This window comes from Anabrus simplex, chromosome 3 (genome assembly GCF_040414725.1).
Source record: "Anabrus simplex isolate iqAnaSimp1 chromosome 3, ASM4041472v1, whole genome shotgun sequence".
NCBI classification, from domain to species: Eukaryota; Metazoa; Arthropoda; class Insecta; order Orthoptera; family Tettigoniidae; genus Anabrus; species Anabrus simplex.
In genome coordinates, this window is record NC_090267.1 from 336,212,608 (window position 1) to 336,232,777 (window position 20,170).

Sequence of the window (20,170 nt, forward strand, 5' to 3'; positions counted from 1 at the left end):
CATAGTTTTTTAGCAGAGACATCTATAAGAGAATGTCCACACTTCTTGATCAATGGAAAACAAAACAAGTTGAAATCCACACAGTATTGACAACTTCGTAAACACAGAATTTACTGTAGTGACATCTTCTGAGAAACTAATGAGTTGATCCAGTTTTTAAAGTTCAGAGTTTCTCCTGTAGAGGAGTACTTATTGGCGCAATATTTAAACTTGCGGCGTAGAGGTGTACCTCCCGGTAAAATTATTATTATGATTATTATTATTATTATTATTATTATTATTATTATTATTATTATTATTACATTTTGTATAACAGCAGATTAGATATTTCCGGTGACTTTATTGGCACAGTCACCAGTTTACTTCACTTGTTTTTACTTTTTCATTAATCAGTTTACAGATCATCAAAAGCACTTTCTCAGGTGTTGGTGAGATAAAGGCTACCATTGGAATCCGACACGGCCTGGAATTTATCATCTTCAGTTGCGACGTATTTTATTTTATTTTTGGATATATATACAGGGTGAAGCGTAATTCGCGCACTCGGGCGTCGCAGCGCGAATCCTCACATGCCAGCAATAAAAAAATGTCTCTTACAAAATTTCGTCTTGCGAGTATATCGGGCAGAAAAACGACGTTGAAAAGTAACAATCTGGCAACACTGTAACCACATGTAGGGTAACTACCTCTGTCAGCAGAAGTTAGTCGTACTGTACAGTTGGTGCAGTGGATAGAGTTTTGGGTTAGCATGCAGGAGGTCGAGTGTTCGATCCTGGTTTGAGGCGTATGTTTTTTATTTCGTAAATGTAGTCCAGGTGGTATGGTACCTGGCATCTTAATCGTCAACAGCAATTGCAGTGGGTCCTCTAGAAACCATTTGCACTTACATACTAAGATCCTAGAAATGGATGAACAATCGTTTTCATTGGTCAGCTTTGAAAGGCGCCCTTTCTACGTCGTGGGCGTGAATTTATTCGCACCACTTCATCTACTAGATGTGAAACCTGTTTTCTTTGTACCCTCCTCCAATGATCCCATAGATTAGTACCAACTATTATTCTTGTCTCGTTCAGGTCCATTACATTTCGTTAGGGCCTTACGTTACCAGTAGGCCTAGCAACGTGCTCTGCGAATAATGTCCAAACTCGGTTACAATTTGTATGTGTTATCACCATGGTCCCAATAATTCTGCCTTTCAACATTGCGTCTAGTAACCGCATGCTGTTTAGTACGTATCTCAATGCATTATTATTATTATTATTATTATTATTATTATTATTATTATTATTATTATTATTATTATTATTATTACTATTATGTTGTTGTTGTTGTAAATGTAGGATACATATGACCTCAGAAACGGTGTCTTACTGTATTACAGTAGGTAATGTCAGATGGAAATTAGCAAATAAAAAATGTGCCTCAACCCAGGATCGCACCATCGACCTCCTGCATGCCAACCAAAAACTCTACCCACTGCACTAACTGTACAGCACGACTAATATGTGCTGACAGAGGTAGTTACCCTACATATGGTTACATTGTTGCCAGATTGCCACACTTCAACGTCCTCTTTCTGCCGGATATACTCGCAGGACGAAGTTTTGTGAGAGACATTTTTTTATTGCTGGCATGTGAGGAGTCGCGCTGCGACGCCCGAGTGCGCGAATTACGCTTCACCCTGTATATTCGAAAGTTCACCTTCCTGGTGCCAATAGTGATTTTGAATTTTTGTGTGGTCAAAAGGTTAGCGTGACGATTACTTCAGCTGTAGTCCTTGGGTTTCTTCCCCGATGCCCTTCACTGCACTAATAAGAAACAATTTTCAAGCAATCAGTCACTCCACTGCATTTGGCTGGGCGATTATGCGAGTTGAAACAACGATATGAAGAAAGTACATCAGCCTGCTTGTTATCAAGTATCAAAGTCCATTGATTACCTGCATTATTTATCGCAGTGGTCCGCAGTTTGTTTATTGTGCCTGTTATTGGTCGGAGAAGGCTTAACTACACGCCTTTAGATGGCCCGTTAGCTGCGTGCACCACGCTATAAAAGTGTTATGTGCCTGGCTACGGTTCAAATGGACCAACTAACTGTCGATATAGACCTACCCTCACAAAGTGGAATGTTCATTTTCTGCTGGAGGCAAACCTTAGATACACTGGACTCTATCTTACAAACTTACCGTGACGGTATTGCATCTCTGTAAGACAGATAAGGGACGATAAACATATGACGATCACAAGTTTATCACTTCATTTGTGCCTTTTTGCTTTTCTTCATCAAAATCTCCTTCTTGATTCAAGTATATTCTCTGACCTCCTCTGCTTTCCTCATGTTCCTCTCTATAACCCACTCCTCCTTTCGAACTCACATTTTTTCTCTTCCATCATTCGCCGATACTTTCCTTTCCTGTTACTCCCCTCTTTCACCCAACTTAACATCCTTAGTACCACCTCTCTTCTCTTTCGTATTCCACTCCATTCTTCTTTATTCTCTTTCCTGTTTTTTTTTGTTTTGTTTTGCTAGTGTTTTTATTACAATTTGTTTTACCGTCGCATCGACACAGAGAGGTCTTATGGCGACGATGGAATAGGAAAGGCCGAAGAGTGGGGAAAAAAGCGACCGTGGCCTTAATTAAGGTACAGCCCCAGCATTTTCCTGGTGTGAAAATGGGAAACCACGGAAAACCACATTCAGGGCTGCGACAGTGGTCTCGAACCCACTATCTCCCGGATGCAAGCTCACAGCTGCGCGCTCCTAACAGCACGGCTATCTCGCCCAGTGCTAATGGTTTAGCGTCGCACCAACACATCGAAGGTTTTCGATGACCGGAAGAATAGGAAACCGTTAGGAGTGGGAAGGAAGCGACCGTGGCCTTAATTAAGGTAAAGCCCCATCATTTGCCTGGTGTGAAAATCGGAAACCAGGGAAAACCATTTTCAGGGGTGTCGACGGTGGCTACTCCATTGTTGTTGTTGTTGTTGTTCTTCTTCTTCTTCTTCTTCTTCTTCTTGGGGGCTTCTCATCACTTTGCCGACAATCATGATAAAATACCAGCATCTTTTTGCTCCCGTTTCAGCGAATATGATAGCTCAATCATCGACATGATCGTAATCAGCGTTAGGTTTACCCACTTGTCGTCCACACTTTGCAGCACCAGTCGAAGAATAGAACTCCACCAGGGGAGGGATTTGAATACGGACTTCTGAGATGACAGGATCGCGCCTCAGAAAGTAAGCTACGGTGACACTGGCTGCAACCAAAGGTGTGTTAGTGTTTTGACGCTCATTTCTCGGCATGGCTCTCAAGCCCGACCAAGCCACGCGGAGATTTAGAAACAGTGCCGCGTAAAGTCCATTTGAATTCGTCCACGGAGCGATCTGATTGGTTAACTTCAGCAGCTGATAAAAGGACAATGGCGCGAAATACTCACGTATTTTTTTCAAGTTCTTTATCAGTATGACCAGCGCTCGAATGCGCATATACACGGTACACGTCCTTTCCGGACACCCCCTCCCCCCCCGTGAAAAACACGAGGCATGCAGAGTTAAGTACAGGCATTGCTGCCGATCATTCAACACAGAAGAAACTTGTCGAGTCGCTTAAGTGCGGCCAGTATCCAGTATTCGGGAGACGGTGGATTCGAGCCCCACTGTCGGCATCCCTGAAGATGGTTTTCCGTGGTTTCCCATTTTCACACCAGGCAAATTCTGGGGGCTGTACCTTAATTAAGGCCAAGGCCGCTTCCTTCAAACTCCTAGCCCTTTCCTGTCCCATCGTCGCCGTAAGACCTATCTGTGTCGGTGCGACGTAAAGCCAATAGCAAAAAAACTTGACGAGTTTCATCACTTCGAAGATCGAGGGTTTCAGCAAAGGAAAGGAAAGAGCATGAAATTGGAAGACATCCTGGGCCAAGCACGAGAATAATAAATGATCCAGCGACGCTGGATAGAAAGGATGAAAGCTAGGAGCCTGGCAGAACCAACTAGAAGCAAGGTTTCTTTCTTAACGACCGTCTTAATAGGAACTATCTTCTGGAAATCATTTTGAAATCAGACATAATTCGGAAACTGTACACACAGACACATGACCCCATATAACACTCTGATGAGATATTGTATTTACAGTGCACTATATCGTCTAGTATGACCTAGGACAATTATTGTTTCTTTCGACGATCTCCATCAGTGTGATTGCCGCTACGAAAGTACACTGAGTGGCCAAAAGTCACGGGAAGTGGTGTCCCATTAGAAAATGTGCTGTGTATGATCCCTGTGCGTGGCGGCTAGCAGCTGCGTAGCAGAGCAGTCTGTCACAGACACGAGTGTCGTGAAGATGGCAACAGGTCGCAAGTTAACCGTCTTGGAACGTGGGATGAGCATCGGCGCACGGCGCACGGGTCATAGCACTGCGGAGATTATACGCGAATTCGGGTTTCCGAGGTCAACAGTGTCGAGGGTAAACCTTCAATATCGAGAGAGTATGTTACCACCCGCGTAAACCACCGCATGGGAGACGACAGGTGTTTAAACGAACGGTCAGCACGTCGCCTCCGCAGAACCAAGAATACAAGGTAGGGATCACGGGAGAGATGCGCAGTAGCAATGCAGAGTTCTGACGTCACGTAGGACCCTCGCATTGAAGCTGCTCTGAATGAGGTAGAGGTTCTTTGAATAAAAATCGCTGTGCACGCAGAAGCTAGGAGCTAATAATGCACCATAGTAACATATCTGTGGTGTATAAGAAACCGTGTGGGTTTATTTTATGTTGTAAAACGTAAAAAGCAGTAATAGTGTACACTTTTCAGTATGGTTTGTTGTGCCATTGCAGGTTGCACAAATCATACCAGGCACGCGAAGGAACAAAACATACACTTTCATGTATTCCCTAAAGCCAAAATTGTGGCAGTAAGAAGTAATCAAGACATTATTGAAAGCAATTTTTCTCAGCTTCGAGGGTTCGGAAGATTTTATGACCAACCTCTTCCGACAGCTGTGACGCAAAGGGTGAATTCATTGCTTCTATGCCTCAATGCTTCCGGGGCGATAAGAAATTCCAACTGTTTTCCGGAAGATTATGAAACATTAAGTCCAAATGTTATATGCTACTGATGAAGTCGATCAAACTCGGATATCATGTGCCAGTTTAAGACCAGCGTTGAGCCTACAACATCATATTTTTTTACCGGAGGATGAGCAAGGGTTCGTTAAAGCTCTTGAAGGGTTAGTGGAACAGCTCGAGGACAGTGGCGAAACCAAGGATCGTGATGAGCTGCTTGAAGACTTCCCTGACTATATAGCTTTTAGAGTAAAGAAGAAGAACTTCGATATAGAAAGCGATTATGGAGAGAAAACAAGTCAATCTACAGGGGTGGAAATTAGATTTCAAAGACGTCTAAGGACAGTTTTTTTTTTTTTTTTGCTAGGGGCTTTACGTCGCACCGACACAGAAAGGTCTTATGGCGACGATGGGATAGGAAAGGCCTAGGAGTTGGAAGGAAGCGGCCGTGGCCTTAATTAAGGTACAGCCCCAGCATTTGCCTGGTGTGAAAATGGGAAACCACGGAAAACCATTTTCAGGGCTGCCGATAGTGGGATTCGAACCTACTATCTCCCGGATGCAAGCTCACAGCCGCGCGCCTCTACGCGCACGGCCAACTCGCCCGGTAAGGACAGTTTGAGGCAGCCTACAGAGAGATGGTACACCACGGTAGTGCAGATGGAAAAATAGTTCAAATTTTACCACGGGAAAGAACTGAAAGAGTGTTCTAACATCATCCAAACCTTACGTATTGTACCGGGCGGTACACCTCCACTCCGCTAATTTAAAATGTGCGCCTGTCGAAACTCCTCTGCTGGAGGAAGTCTGAACTTTATTGACAGTATTAATTTTCTACCTTCTCAGAAGATGTCACCACGTGGAAAATTTTGAGTTTTTGAACTGTGTCATTTTTGATGTGTTTTTGTTTCGCTTGAAGTAAGAAGTGTGAACTTTCTCTTCTAGAGGACACTACTGAAGAGCTACAATAGTGCAACCTAGTGCGGAGTCAAAGAACTATTTTTTTGGAGAAAATTTAATTTCAAGAGTTTGTTCTTTGTTAAATTTCTTTCTATCATTGTTTAAGTTGGCAATATTTACCCCTTTCTTCCCCTTGTTATGAATGTATCCAATCCCGAATTTCTTCAATTAATTTCTATCCAATCAGATGTATCTTCCCCCAACTTGATTCTGTTGCGGGGTCCTATCCAATAAAGAGTTTGTGGGAGGGTGTTTTCTTTCCCCTAACGCCTAGAAACTTCCGCGAGAGTATTTAAACTGCTGATTTTTGGGTCTCTAGGCCACTTCTGTTCCATCTTTCAGTGTGTTAAGTACATAGCAGGGGGCGGGAAGCGCCTCTTTCTTCTCCAGCCGTTCAACACAAGGTAATGGCCGATTAATAACTTCTTTCTTCGCTAGCTCAGCAGTTTAACTTTCGGGGCGGGTTCTAAGCGTTCAGCCATGTAACCTTTTCCTAAAATGTAACTACTCCTTTCATATATTCTCTTTTAAAACGACATATTGGGATAGAGAGTGCTAACCCTCTCGAGCTCCCACTCACATTGTCTTGAGGTGAACTTATTTTCTCAACCTATTTTTCGTTAATGTAAAACAAATTGTTCTTTTCTTAAGTCACCTCTTTAGCATGGGATTAGCCCTTGTATTAACGGCCTAGTGCCAAGTAGGTCTTAATCAAAGTGTATTAGGAGTGCAAGTTCGCCTCCTCTCAAATTGTTATTTTAGAGGTCATTTAATTAACCTGCTTTTCTTTTAATAAACCTCAGTAGATTGGGTATTTTACCCCTGTGTTTATGTCCGTTGAGGACAACTTGAAGGTGGAGTTTGGTGTGGCCTGGGAGAGGCTTAAATTTTGAGAGCGAGTGGCTCTTTTGAAAATTCTGGGTTGTATGCCTCATGGAGGTTTTTTCAGTGTAATTTGGAGCAAGGGCTCCTAGGTATGAATGAGGTTTTCTCCCCCTCTGTTAACACTTGTGTTTGGGGTAAAACTGAGCTGATTGCCCAAGCATTGTGAAGTCAGGGCGCGAAGCCCAAATTCTGTAAATATTGTAACTAACCCCTTTTGAATTGCTACTTTGTACCTGCCATGCTTGTTATTTCTTTGTTTTCGAAAAGAAAATATAACCTTGTTAAATTTTAAATTAATTTTACATTGCACTATAATTTCGTAGCTTGAAACCCATTCACACCCGCACCTTCTTTCACCTCTACCTACCACGGAAAAGTCCGTAACAAGTGGTAGCAGAGCGTGGTTGAATGGGTCTCAATTTAGCCCCTTTTGACGGCTAAATATTGTTTGTTCCGAACTCTAACTATTTTCCCAGTTGCTGGAATTTTTGAGTTTTTCAAAATTGGTCTGTCATCATGCCCGGCCCTCGCGATGTTCTCCTTCTTAACTATTTGCGTAAGGAGGAGTTGATCTATGAATTAACTATCAGAAATGTGCAATCTGGAGGCACGGTTGCAATAGACACTAACAAGCTTAGAGAGTCCCTTGATTTGCCCATTTCCATCCCCAATTTGGGAGAGAAAGAAATTGACGACTCTCTTTCCACGATCACGGAGAATATTACTGGGCTAGCTTCTGTAGTTAGTTTTTTTGATGAAAATGATCCGTCTCCTAATCAAATTAAGCGTGTGCAAGGCAGGCTATATCATTTTTCGAATAGGGTTAACGATCTGTTGTCTCTAAAACTGAATGATGTTCAGAGGAAGGAAGCTAGTACGCTCCTGGAAAATATTTCCGAATTATCTAGTAAGGTCACTCAATTGTTAACTGGGGAAGTTCCTCCCAAATCTGATCAACCCACCATAGTAAATGCAGGTAGTGAGGAAGCGCCTCCCAAGGGAGAAGTTAATAGAATAACCGTTGCTGCTCAAACTATCCCTGCCCCATTGGACAACGAATCCGAACGTCGTGCATCATTGAGTAACATCCGTTCTGAATTAACTTCCTTACCATTGAAACCTTTACCTACTATGTCACCCGGGTTTAGTAGCTTGCCTCATCCATTGGCAATGTTGCTCAGAGGTATATCTAAGTTTTCCGTTAATACCACCAGTGACGTAATTTCATTTTTAAGATTTCTAGTGGAATTTCAGGATCATGCCCTTGGTTTTTCTCTTTCTCCATGTCAAATCCTGCAAATTATCTATCCGTATGCTATTGGTATTCTCTCTGATAAAATCGTAAGAGCCATTGCCGAGCAATCATCTATTGAGGATTTCCATGCCCATTTGCTAGCTAACTTCATCCCTGCTAGGGCCAGGTCCTCCCTTATTTAGAAGTACTATTATCGTGTACAGCGCTTGGATGAAAACTTGGCTGATTTCATACAGGACATTAAGTTTTATACTAGGGTGTTTGCCCTTCATTTTCCTGAAGATCAGATTGTACAGGCTATTGTAGAGGGAATTTTACCTCCCTATAGGTCATATTTGTGTTTCGCGGCGTGCCCGCAAACTTTCTCGGAACTTGAAGCATTGGCCGTCTCAGCGGAAGGAGTTAGATACGCCGATTCTTTGCGTGTCGCGAAAGAACCCCCGCCTTCCATTAGTAATACTCGGCCTCCACCTCGCCGATCAGTCACCCCCCGTAAATGTTATGCTTGCGGGTCGCCTGACCATCTGCGCAATAAGTGTCCTCTGATCAAAACTAGTAGGGCAAATAATGGAGCTGGTTCATCACAAGGCTGTTTTAAATGTGGGGCTTTATCACATATCGCAAAGAATTGTCCCAATTCGAATAGCACCCCCTCCTGCTCAACTTCTGGTGTAACTTCCAACAACAATCAAAAGTGACTAGTGGCTGCGGCTGAGTCAACTAATTCTGCTTCCCAAGGCTCAGCCCCTGGCAAAAAGGTCGAGAATTCAGGGAACGATAAGTCTTCGAATACATCTTTTGAATGCCCCAAAGAGTGTCTTAGGATTGCGGCGGATACCCCCGCACCTGTTCCTTTTCTTAAGATTGAGTTAAATAACGAGCCTATAACAGCTCTCTTAGATTCAGGCAGTGTTTGTTCGATTATTTCGGCTGAATGGTATTCTAAATTGAAATCGGTTTGTAAACTTCCTGACTATGTCTCATCTTCTATTCAATATGTTTCGGCTAATTCATCTCCATTAGAAATTCTAGGTTCCGTACTGGTCAAATTTCGTATTTTTAAGTTTACTTGGAAAATTAAATTGTTTGTGGCTAAGCACCTGTCTTGCCCCATTATATTGGGAGCTGACTTTATTTCTCACACTGGTCTTGTGCTCGATCTCCAGTCTAGGTCGTGCACATTCAAATTTGCTTCTAGTTGTAAAATACCACTATTAAAGTGTAATTCTGTGTCATGTTCTTCTATTTCGCCTACCCAGGATGAGATGTTGTTAGACCTTAGACATCTACCTGAGGAGCAGGCTGATAGTATTCGCAAACTGTGTCAGTCGTTTCCCGAGGTGTTCTCTGATACTCTTGGTGTTACTGACCTTATTGAATACAAAATTGAGGTCACGGATTCGATTCCTGTCCGTTTTCCACCTTATAGGCTATCTCCACCTAAAATGAAGGCTCTGAAAGAAATTATCGATCAGATGTTGAAGGATGGTATTATTAGGCCCTCTAAGTCGGCGTATTCATCGCCTATTTTTCTAGTCCCGAAACCCCAAGGAGGCTTCAGGCCTGTCATTGATTACAGGGCTCTCAATCGGAAGGTGGTGTTGCAATCTGTGCCCCTTCCTGACCTTCATTCTTGCTTTTCATGGTTTCGTAAGGCCAAGTTCTTCACTATCTTGGACTTGAATCAGGCCTACAATCAAATTCCCCTTGCCGAAGAGTCTAAACACCTTACAGCGTTTGCCACGGACTGGAATTTATATGAATACAACCGCGTGCCTTTCGGGCTCCCTACGGGAGCAGCTGTGCTCACTAGGCTACTAGATAAGGTCTTCTCCGACATCAAATTCGAGTACTTATATCACTATTTAGATGATGTCGTCGTATTTTCAGAGACTTTTGAAGAACATCTAGATCATTTGCGAGAAGTTCTCGATCGCCTTCGTAAGGCTGGGTTAACTGTTAAGTTGTCCAAGGTTGCCTTTGCTAAGCCCTCTATGTCCTTCCTAGGGCATATTGTGTCACCCGATGGTGTAGCAGTCGATCATTCTAGAACACAGGCCATCCGTGATTTTAAACCTCCCAAGGACATTAAAGGTATCGCCAGGTTCATTGGTACGGTGAATTTCTTCAGGAAGTTCATTCCTAACTTTGCTAATAGAGCGGCGCCCTTATACCTCCTTCGTAGGAAAGGTATCAAATTCGAGTGGGGACCTTCTCAACAAGCCGCTTTTGAAGATCTTAAATTAGCGCTTTGTAATGCCCCTGTACTTGCTATGCCTGATTTCTCGAAGAAATTCATCGTCCAAACCGACGCGTCGTCGTCAGCAGTAGCTGCAGTCCTTCTTCAAGAGACTGAACTAGGGAGGCGACCTATCGCCTATGCCTCTAGGACCTTGTCGGCTCAAGAAGCCAAGTATTCCATCTATGAGCTCGAAGGTTTGGCAGTCTTATTCGCCGTAGAAAAGTTCCGTCTCTATCTGGAACACGTCAAATTCGACCTGGAGACAGATAATCAAGCATTAAGCTGGGTCTTAGGTAGGCCGCGTCGTACTGGTCGTATAGTCCGCTGGGCTATTCGTATTTCCGCCTTCCAGTTTGATGTTAGACATATCAGAGGTACCGAAAATGTTGTTGCTGATGGACTCAGCCGTATGTTTCGTAACGACGTCGAGACCCACGAACCGGTCAACAGTTCATCACCTCCCGAGTCCATACTATCTGGTGTTAATGCCATCTTAACAGATGCTCCCATGCTTTTTAGGGATATTGAGAAATACCAACGTGAAGATCCGACGCTGGCTCCGATAATGGAAACCCTTTCTTCTGGGGAACATGTTGTCCCTTATGTTCTGAGGAATGGTGTTCTATGTTGCCCATCGAGGCATGATAGGATGATGAAAGTTGTCGTTCCAGCTGTTCTTGTACCTATGATCTTCAAGTATTATCATGAGACCCCATTAGGAGGGCATCTTGGAATCTTTAAAACTCGTGAGAAGATTCGTGAAATGTTCATCTGGAAAGGTATGGACGGTGAAATCCGTGAACTTGTAAAAGCTTGTAAATCTTGTTTGCTCAGTAAACCCACCATGTCCACCAAGGTAGGCCTTTTGTCTTCGCATCAAGCGTCGCGCCCCATGGAACGTCTGTATATCGATTATGTAGGACCCTTCCCCCAGTCAAAGGGTAATGCTAACAAGTTCATCTTTGTGTGCGTAGATGGTTTTACCAGATTTTCTTGGTTATTTCCGACTAAGCTAGCTACTGCTCAGTCTACCATTACCTGCTTAAATTCTATTGTTGCTTCTTTTGGTCCGTGTCAATATATTGTATCTGATAATGCTAAGGCTTTTACATCTAATTTATTTCGTAAATTCTGTTTTGACTTATCTATCTCTCATGTAACTACTTCTGCTTATTACCCTCAACCATCTCTGGCTGAACGGGTTAACCGTAATCTCAGGTCCGCACTTATTGCCTATCATCATGAAGATCATTCCAGGTGGGACACGTCCCTGCATTGGATAGCTTTTGCTTTGAATTCGGCGGTTCATGAATCTCACAAGTTTACTCCAGCTTCTTTGATGTTCAAGTTTGTTCCCAACTCGCCGCTCTCTAACCTCTGGTCTCTGAATGACATTCTACCCGAGACAATAGATCCGAATAACATTAAAGATCTTTGGAAGAAGGCTAAAGCTAATCTTAAAGTGTCTCATGAAAAGGTTAGGGAAAGGTATGATCGTGGACGGAGACCCACCCCTTTGAAGGTAGGTGACCAGGTTATGGTCAAAAATTTTGTTCCCGCGGGCAAGCTTGCCCCCAGATTTCATGGGCCTTGTATAATTCTCGATTTCCTCACACCGGTTACATTGTTAGTAAGCAATCCAGCCACCGAGAGGATATTTAGGGTTCACCTGTCACAGGTGAAACCAGTGTAAATTTTGTGTCAACTTGCTTCATATAATTTGATAGGAATATGAAGGTTATATTTTTTTTTTTTTTTGAGTTCCACTCTTAAGGCATTCTGCTCCTTCTATTTTATTTTATATGTAAGCATTTCTTGTAAACCTCCCCGATTGTTAAACTGCCTTCCTGTCCTTACCTCGGCCATTACCACGCTCCCGTCTCCTGCGTCAATACACACAGTGGCTTGACTTATGCCATGGATATTTGCACGCCGCTGGCCCCTCAACCTCTCCACAAGCCTGTACCCTCAAAAAAGATGATGGTCCAACACAATTCTGCCGCCAAGCTTTAATGTTTCAGTGCCCCCGCAGCCGCGCGGCGCTGCGCAGCAACTGGAGCTGAGGACGGGCCCCCTCGGCCCCAGCGAGGAAGACGTGTGCACGGCGAGCCGGAGCTCTCCTCCCGGCCAAGGCTGAAGTGCGGCGCACAACCTGCTACTTGCCCGCAGCCTGTTTATGTTCACCGCGGGCGCGGCGTGCTTCAACACCTCTGCTCCCCTCATAGTGCGGGCGAGCGGTATCTCAGGGTACTTGAGGGGTCCGAGCGGCCTCCTTTGGACGCAAGCAGCAACGGCCGGTCTGGCCATCCCACTTCATCACCATCTACTACATGAACAGATACTATAAGTAGTGACTACACTTGGGAATTCAACTGCAATATTTGGTGGACTTTGAAAAAAAATTTCTTTTCCTTCACTTTCAAGTATAAAAAGTTATCTTCAGAAATTCAACTTCTACAAATATAAAGACTTTACTTCATCTGCAACAACAAAATTTTGAAACCAAATCAACCCAAATTAAAAATCTTATAAATGCTTCTGCAATCAATCTTCATATCCACAGCATAACTTGGACCTTGTTTCAAACTGATTTCATGTGTCATCCCTGGAGGAACTTTTGGGGGGGGAGGTCTGTACCGGGCGGTACACCTCCACTCCGCTAATTTAAAATGTGCGCCTGTTGAAACTCCTCTGCTGGAGGAAGTCTGAACTTTATTGACAGTATTAATTTTCTACCTTCTCAGAAGATGTCACCACGTGGAAAATTTTGAGTTTTTGAACTGTGTCATTTTTGATGTGTTTTTGTTTCGCTTGAAGTAAGAAGTGTGAACTTTCTCTTCTAGAGGACACTACTGAAGAGCTACAATAGTGCAACCTAGTGCGGAGTCAAAGAACTATTTTTTTGGAGAAAATTTAATTTCAAGAGTTTGTTCTTTGTTAAATTTCTTTCTATCATTGTTTAAGTTGGCAATATTTACCCCTTTCTTCCCCTTGTTATGAATGTATCCAATCCCGAATTTCTTCAATTAATTTCTATCCAATCAGATGTATCTTCCCCCAACTTGATTCTGTTGCGGGGTCCTATCCAATAAAGAGTTTGTGGGAGGGTGTTTTCTTTCCCCTAACGCCTAGAAACTTCCGCGAGAGTATTTAAACTGCTGATTTTTGGGTCTCTAGGCCACTTCTGTTCCATCTTTCAGTGTGTTAAGTACATAGCAGGGGGCGGGAAGCGCCTCTTTCTTCTCCAGCCGTTCAACACAAGGTAATGGCCGATTAATAACTTCTTTCTTCGCTAGCTCAGCAGTTTAACTTTCGGGGCGGGTTCTAAGCGTTCAGCCATGTAACCTTTTCCTAAAATGTAACTACTCCTTTCATATATTCTCTTTTAAAACGACATATTGGGATAGAGAGTGCTAACCCTCTCGAGCTCCCACTCACATTGTCTTGAGGTGAACTTATTTTCTCAACCTATTTTTCGTTAATGTAAAACAAATTGTTCTTTTCTTAAGTCACCTCTTTAGCATGGGATTAGCCCTTGTATTAACGGCCTAGTGCCAAGTAGGTCTTAATCAAAGTGTATTAGGAGTGCAAGTTCGCCTCCTCTCAAATTGTTATTTTAGAGGTCATTTAATTAACCTGCTTTTCTTTTAATAAACCTCAGTAGATTGGGTATTTTACCCCTGTGTTTATGTCCGTTGAGGACAACTTGAAGGTGGAGTTTGGTGTGGCCTGGGAGAGGCTTAAATTTTGAGAGCGAGTGGCTCTTTTGAAAATTCTGGGTTGTATGCCTCATGGAGGTTTTTTCAGTGTAATTTGGAGCAAGGGCTCCTAGGTATGAATGAGGTTTTCTCCCCCTCTGTTAACACTTGTGTTTGGGGTAAAACTGAGCTGATTGCCCAAGCATTGTGAAGTCAGGGCGCGAAGCCCAAATTCTGTAAATATTGTAACTAACCCCTTTTGAATTGCTACTTTGTACCTGCCATGCTTGTTATTTCTTTGTTTTCGAAAAGAAAATATAACCTTGTTAAATTTTAAATTAATTTTACATTGCACTATAATTTCGTAGCTTGAAACCCATTCACACCCGCACCTTCTTTCACCTCTACCTACCACGGAAAAGTCCGTAACCTGAAGAAGAAATTCCCCGAAATTTATGAGTTTCCAAGCTGCTTCGTGAGAAGCCGTTATTTTATTCGAATGAACGCTTTAAACGAAAGTTAGACATTCAAGAGATTGGGTTTCAGTTAATACAATACCAATAAAGAAAGAAAAAAGCAAAGAAATTCCACTGATGCTATAGATAATCATGTTTGATAATACGTTTTTAAAACATATCAGCATTATTCTTTATGTATAACACACCTGTTAATTTTTTATGAAAGACAGTTTGTTATGTTGTATATGAAACCAGCGCTAAGAATGTTAATATACAGGCTCAATAATTGATATAGCCTATCTAATGTTAACGTGGAATTTGCCAGTTTCTGGCATTTGGAGGAGAACATGTACTGTACTGTTTGTGTTGTGGACAGTTATAGTTTCCTAATATTGTTTATAACAACGGACATACTTCTTGCAGTCATCAAGCTTTAATGTTCGAGCCTGTAACAATTAAAGCCCCCGTGTTATTGTTATCATAGGTGTTGAGAACATGAACACATGGAATAGCCATTCCACAGCGATCACAGTCTTAGCATAGTTACAACCTTTTTCTTTGCCAGTTGCTCTACGTCGCACCGACACAGATAGGTCTTACGACGACGATGGGACAGGGAAGGGCTAGGAGTGGGAAGGAAGCGGCCGTGGTCTTAAGGTACAGCCACAGCATTTGCCTGGTGTGAAAATGGGAAACCACGGAAAATCATCCTCAGGGCTGCCGACAATGGGGTTCGAACCTACTATCTCCCTAATACTGGATACGGGCCGCACTTAAGCGACTGCAGCTATCGAGCTCGGTTACAACCTTTTAAACAGATCGAAAAAAAAACTTCAGAAACGCTGCATGATTCACACTGTATTTGATCTCCTATTATTACTCTAATGTACTGCAATAGTGGAGTGTCTTTTCTGAGGTGATGTTAAAATATCAATGAAGTTCTCTTATCTCTAACTTGTGGCTAAAACAGAATAGCTCACAACAGTGTATTACCTCATACAGAAGACAAGGCGCTGAGGGTGCTCGATGAAGTCACCGACGGCCAAGCGTGGTGGGGAGACCTGCGCGTGATCCCTACCTCTTAATCTAACTACCTTGCGCAGAACCATACTGGGCGCTCGACGGGCAACTGTGAGTCACATCACCACCCAGTTGAATGATGGAAGTCAGGAACCCATATCTATCAGGACCGAGCTCGATAGCTGCAGTCGCTTAAGTGCGGCCAGTATCCAGTATTCGGGAGATAGTAGGCTCGAACCCCACTATCGGCAGCCCTGAAGATGGTTTTCCGTGGTTTCCCATTTTCACACCAGGCAAATGTGAAGGCTGTACCTTAATTAAGGCCACGGCCGCTTCCTTCCCACTCCTAGCCCTTTCCTGTCCCATCGTCGCCATAAGACCTAACTGTGTCGGTGCGACGTAAAACAACTAGCAAATATATATATATATATCTACCAGGACTGTAAGAAGGAAACTGAACCGCATAGGCTTCACCAGCCGACGACCAACTCGTCTCCCTTTGCTAATACATCGACACAGAGCCCGCGAACATCGCCTCGGATTAATTCTTCTGGCCCGGGGACTGGGACTTTCCTCTCCATATTCACACCACACGCTACACTACCAACCACCACTTTTTTTTTCTATTTGTTTTACGTCGCACCGATACAGATATGTCTTATGGCGACGATGGGATGGGAAAGGCCTAGGAAGTGGAAGGAAGCGGCCGTGGCCTTAATTAAGGTACAGCCCCGGCATTTGCCTGGTGTGAAAATGGGAAACCACGGAAAACCATCTTCAGGGCTGCCGACAGTGGGGCTCGAACCCACGATCTCCCGATTACTGGATACTGGCCGCACTTAAGCGACTGCAGCTATCGAGCTCGGTACCAACCACCACAGAAACACGCAATAGTGATTACACCCCTCCATATAGGGTTGCTGTCAGGAAGGACATCCAGCCGTAAAACAGGGCCAAATCCACATGTGTGACACATTTCGCAGCCGCGACCCCACTAGTGTGGGAAAAGCGGTAGAAAAATAAAAAGAAGAAGATTAAAATTGAAATTGCTTTAAAGGAAAATTTAACTTAAAATATCCGCAAAGACATCATTTCAAAAGTACTTATGTAGTCATGAGGAACCACTTACAGACCTGCAGAAAGCTGTTTTGATGAAGTGGACGCGCCTGGCATGTTGTGTGTTGAATAATTCTGGCTTTGATTTGAATAATAATTGGCAAATCCAAAGTTATATGAAGATGGGGGAGGTGTAGCGGCGGTGAACGAGTGATGTCAGAGAGTTCAATTAGTTTGCCAAACCAAACCCCATGGCACTACAGCCCTTGACGGGCCTTGGCCTTCCAAGCGATTGCTGCTCAGCCCGAAGGCCTGCAGATTGCGAGGTATCGTGTGGTCAGCACGACGAATCCTCTCGGCCGTTATTCCTGGCTTTCGAGACCGGGGCCGCTATCTCACCGTCAGATAGCTCCTCAATTCTAATCACGTAGGCTGAGTGGACCTCGAACCAGCCCTCAGGTCCAGGTAAAAATCCCTGACCTGGCCGGGAATCGAAACCGGGGCCTCCGGGTAAGAGGCAACCACGCTACCTCTACACCACGGGGGCGGCTAGTTAGTTTGCCAGTCAGACCGAAATATAGCACTTTATTGACCATTAACTCAGCCAACAATCGTTGGTCATCACTCATTTTCTTCAGTTTTGAAGCTACTGTTACAGAGAAGGCCAAAAATTCGTCTCAGTCATTTTGGTCAATATGATGAATGACGTGGAACTGTCAGTCAAAGTGTCGGTTGGTGTATGCATTTCATTGGGTTTGGTAGACATACGTAACAGCAACTTCTGACATGGTGAACAGTTCTTTTCCGTGACACGCCTCTTCAGTGATGTTTAGGCTATTTCCGACAGCTCATGGTGGAGCCGTAGGGGATTCAAACAGCCATAGTGCTGAATAATCAACAAAATACTTACGTCATCAGCCCGAAGAGAGGAGAGAAGATTCAAGTAACTAGAAAAAGCATATAGCGGGGAAGATATAGTAAAGAACGCTCAGGAATGCCAGAATGAAAATGATGAGTTTCCCGAAGTTTCGGATACACGAACACTTGCGAAAAAATGGAAAGAGGCTGTGTTGGAGTCACAGGTGCAAGTTTTGACGTAGAATAGGTCCTACGTCCCGCGTGGTAGATATTGTTGAAATAAAATATCTTTAACATTCCCTTGAAAAAGAGTAAAAATTAACAAACGTCCACCTTAGTCCATACAAATCATATCTATTAAACTTTTTTTAAAGTGGGATGAAAAAACTGGTACATGTTCCGGGCATCATCAGGCCTTTCTTAGTCACAAAATACAATGCCAGATAAAATGGTGGAAAAAGAAAAATGATGTAAAGAAAAACTATTCAAAATACTTTTATCTAAAAAGTAGTCATGTAGAAAGAAATGACCAACTTGATGTAAAAAACCGTCCATTAAGAAGTGATAAAATTAGTCACGCGTGAAATATATGTATGAAGGCAGTCGTTTTCTAAAATTGTCAGTTTGTATGTCTTCCTGATGCTGAAGAATATGAACTATTTTAATAGGTTCTGTGTACAATCGGAGAATAGTTCACTGTTAATTAATGGCGTGTGGCCTACGAAGAGGGCTGGTGCAGCTCTTTCGAGTTGACGCTGTGACTAGATATCTGCGGGCCACGGCCATTTTAGCACCCCAAGATGGCGGCGTCATTACATCATCCGATGACGTCATACCGAGATCAGACTCTTCTTTACTGTGAGATACTGTACATTGTCGTCGCAAATGCTGTCTAGACAGAATTTCGATGTTTAAACTTCGATGTTTTTGTAACACTGGTTCCGAAACTATTGACGAATTGAGCGTGAAAATGGAATTCGCTCCAAGAGAAGTCGGATAGGGTAGAAGAAAATACAGGATCTTGGCAGAGGAAAGAAGCAATGCACCGTTAAATGGAGTCAATGCCCGACCAGCAAACAGTACGTTATAAACGAGAACAACCATACAGAAAGGGTACTGCCAGAGTTACTATTAGAAAGACTGTCCAATACAAATGATTTCAAGTGCCACTCAATATTTGACCCTGACGTGCAGCAGCCGTAAAATGTTGATGTCTAGCCAGTAACGTGCCCAGAAATTTTGAATGGACCGTAAGGAGCTATTTAAACATAAGTTTGAGACTCTCTGTCTCAACATGGACATTCCGTGATTACGACTTGTCCCTGGAGTACACGTTTACCTACTTAGTAGCGACTCCACTTACCCATCGAACAAACTTGCTATAGCTACTAAGTGTCCTCATCCTGGGGTTGTGCAGCTCTCTTTTAGCCGCACTCCCAAAGGAGATGCGCTGCATATACGTTTTTAACCACATACCAGCTATCTTGCCACGCTTACATTTCTGACAGTACCAGAAATCAAACCCAGGCCTCCGTAGACGGCAGTTAATGGCGCTAATCGTTTCACTACGAACAGAGGTGGACGCTATAGCCACTTATTAAGGTGCAATACATATTTTTCTCTACTTTCTACAGGTGGTGGTGGTGGTGGTGGTGGTGGTGGTGGCGGTGCCGTTTCTTATTTCAGAGGAAGTACATCTAGACAACTTTTTTCCTTTCATACTAATCAGAAATGTAAAAAGGAAGATGTGCGATTCTTCGAGGAGAGGAAAGGGCGTGAAAATGAAATCCTCCCTAGGGGTCGCAAACCTAATACTGCTGCGGCCTAAAGAGATATTTTTTAAAATTAAGAGTTCCTTTACGTCGCGTCGGCGACTATGGCGACTATAAGGGAGGAAAGAGCTAGGAGTGGGGAGGAAGCTGCCGTGGCCTCAATTAAAGTACAGCCCCAGCATTTGCCTGGTGTGAAAATGGGGAAACAACGGAACACCCCCTTCAGGCTGCCGACAATGGGGTTCAAACCCATTATCTGCTGAATGCAAGCTCACACCTCCGCACCCATAACCGCACGGCCAACTCGCTCGGTGGTCTGAAGAGAAGAGGAGTTGACCGAGAAATGTAGGACAGGGAAGATGAAAGTGACGAGCATTGCAAAAGTAAATGGAACCAATATCAAATTCAACTACTGGGCCTATAGTCGCCGCCAACCCACGCTCCCAATTTGCGAGTCCCTCAAGTCCCCCATGTATTATTATCATTATTATTATTATTATTATTATTATTATTATTATTATTCATAATTTTCTACAAATTGAAGTTACAATTCAAGGATCATGAATGGAGAAAGGATATAGTCCCACATACACAAAGGTACCTCAGAGAGGTAGGGGTTACTTTGGATGTATTCCGTGTCCATCCACAGCGGAAAATGTAGCAGTGTATAGTACTAATTTTCCAAATTAACACTTATAGACTTTTGTTCATCAATGTTAAGTAAAAAGTAAACTCGTGTCCTCATCCTGAGGTGGTGCAGCTCTTTCCAGGCACACCCCCATTGGAGGTGAGCTGCATGTGCCATTTTGACCATATACCAGCCCTCCTGCCATTATTAAATTTCTGGCAGTACCGGGAATCGAACCCGGGCCCCCGAGGACGGCAGCTAATAACACTAACCGTTA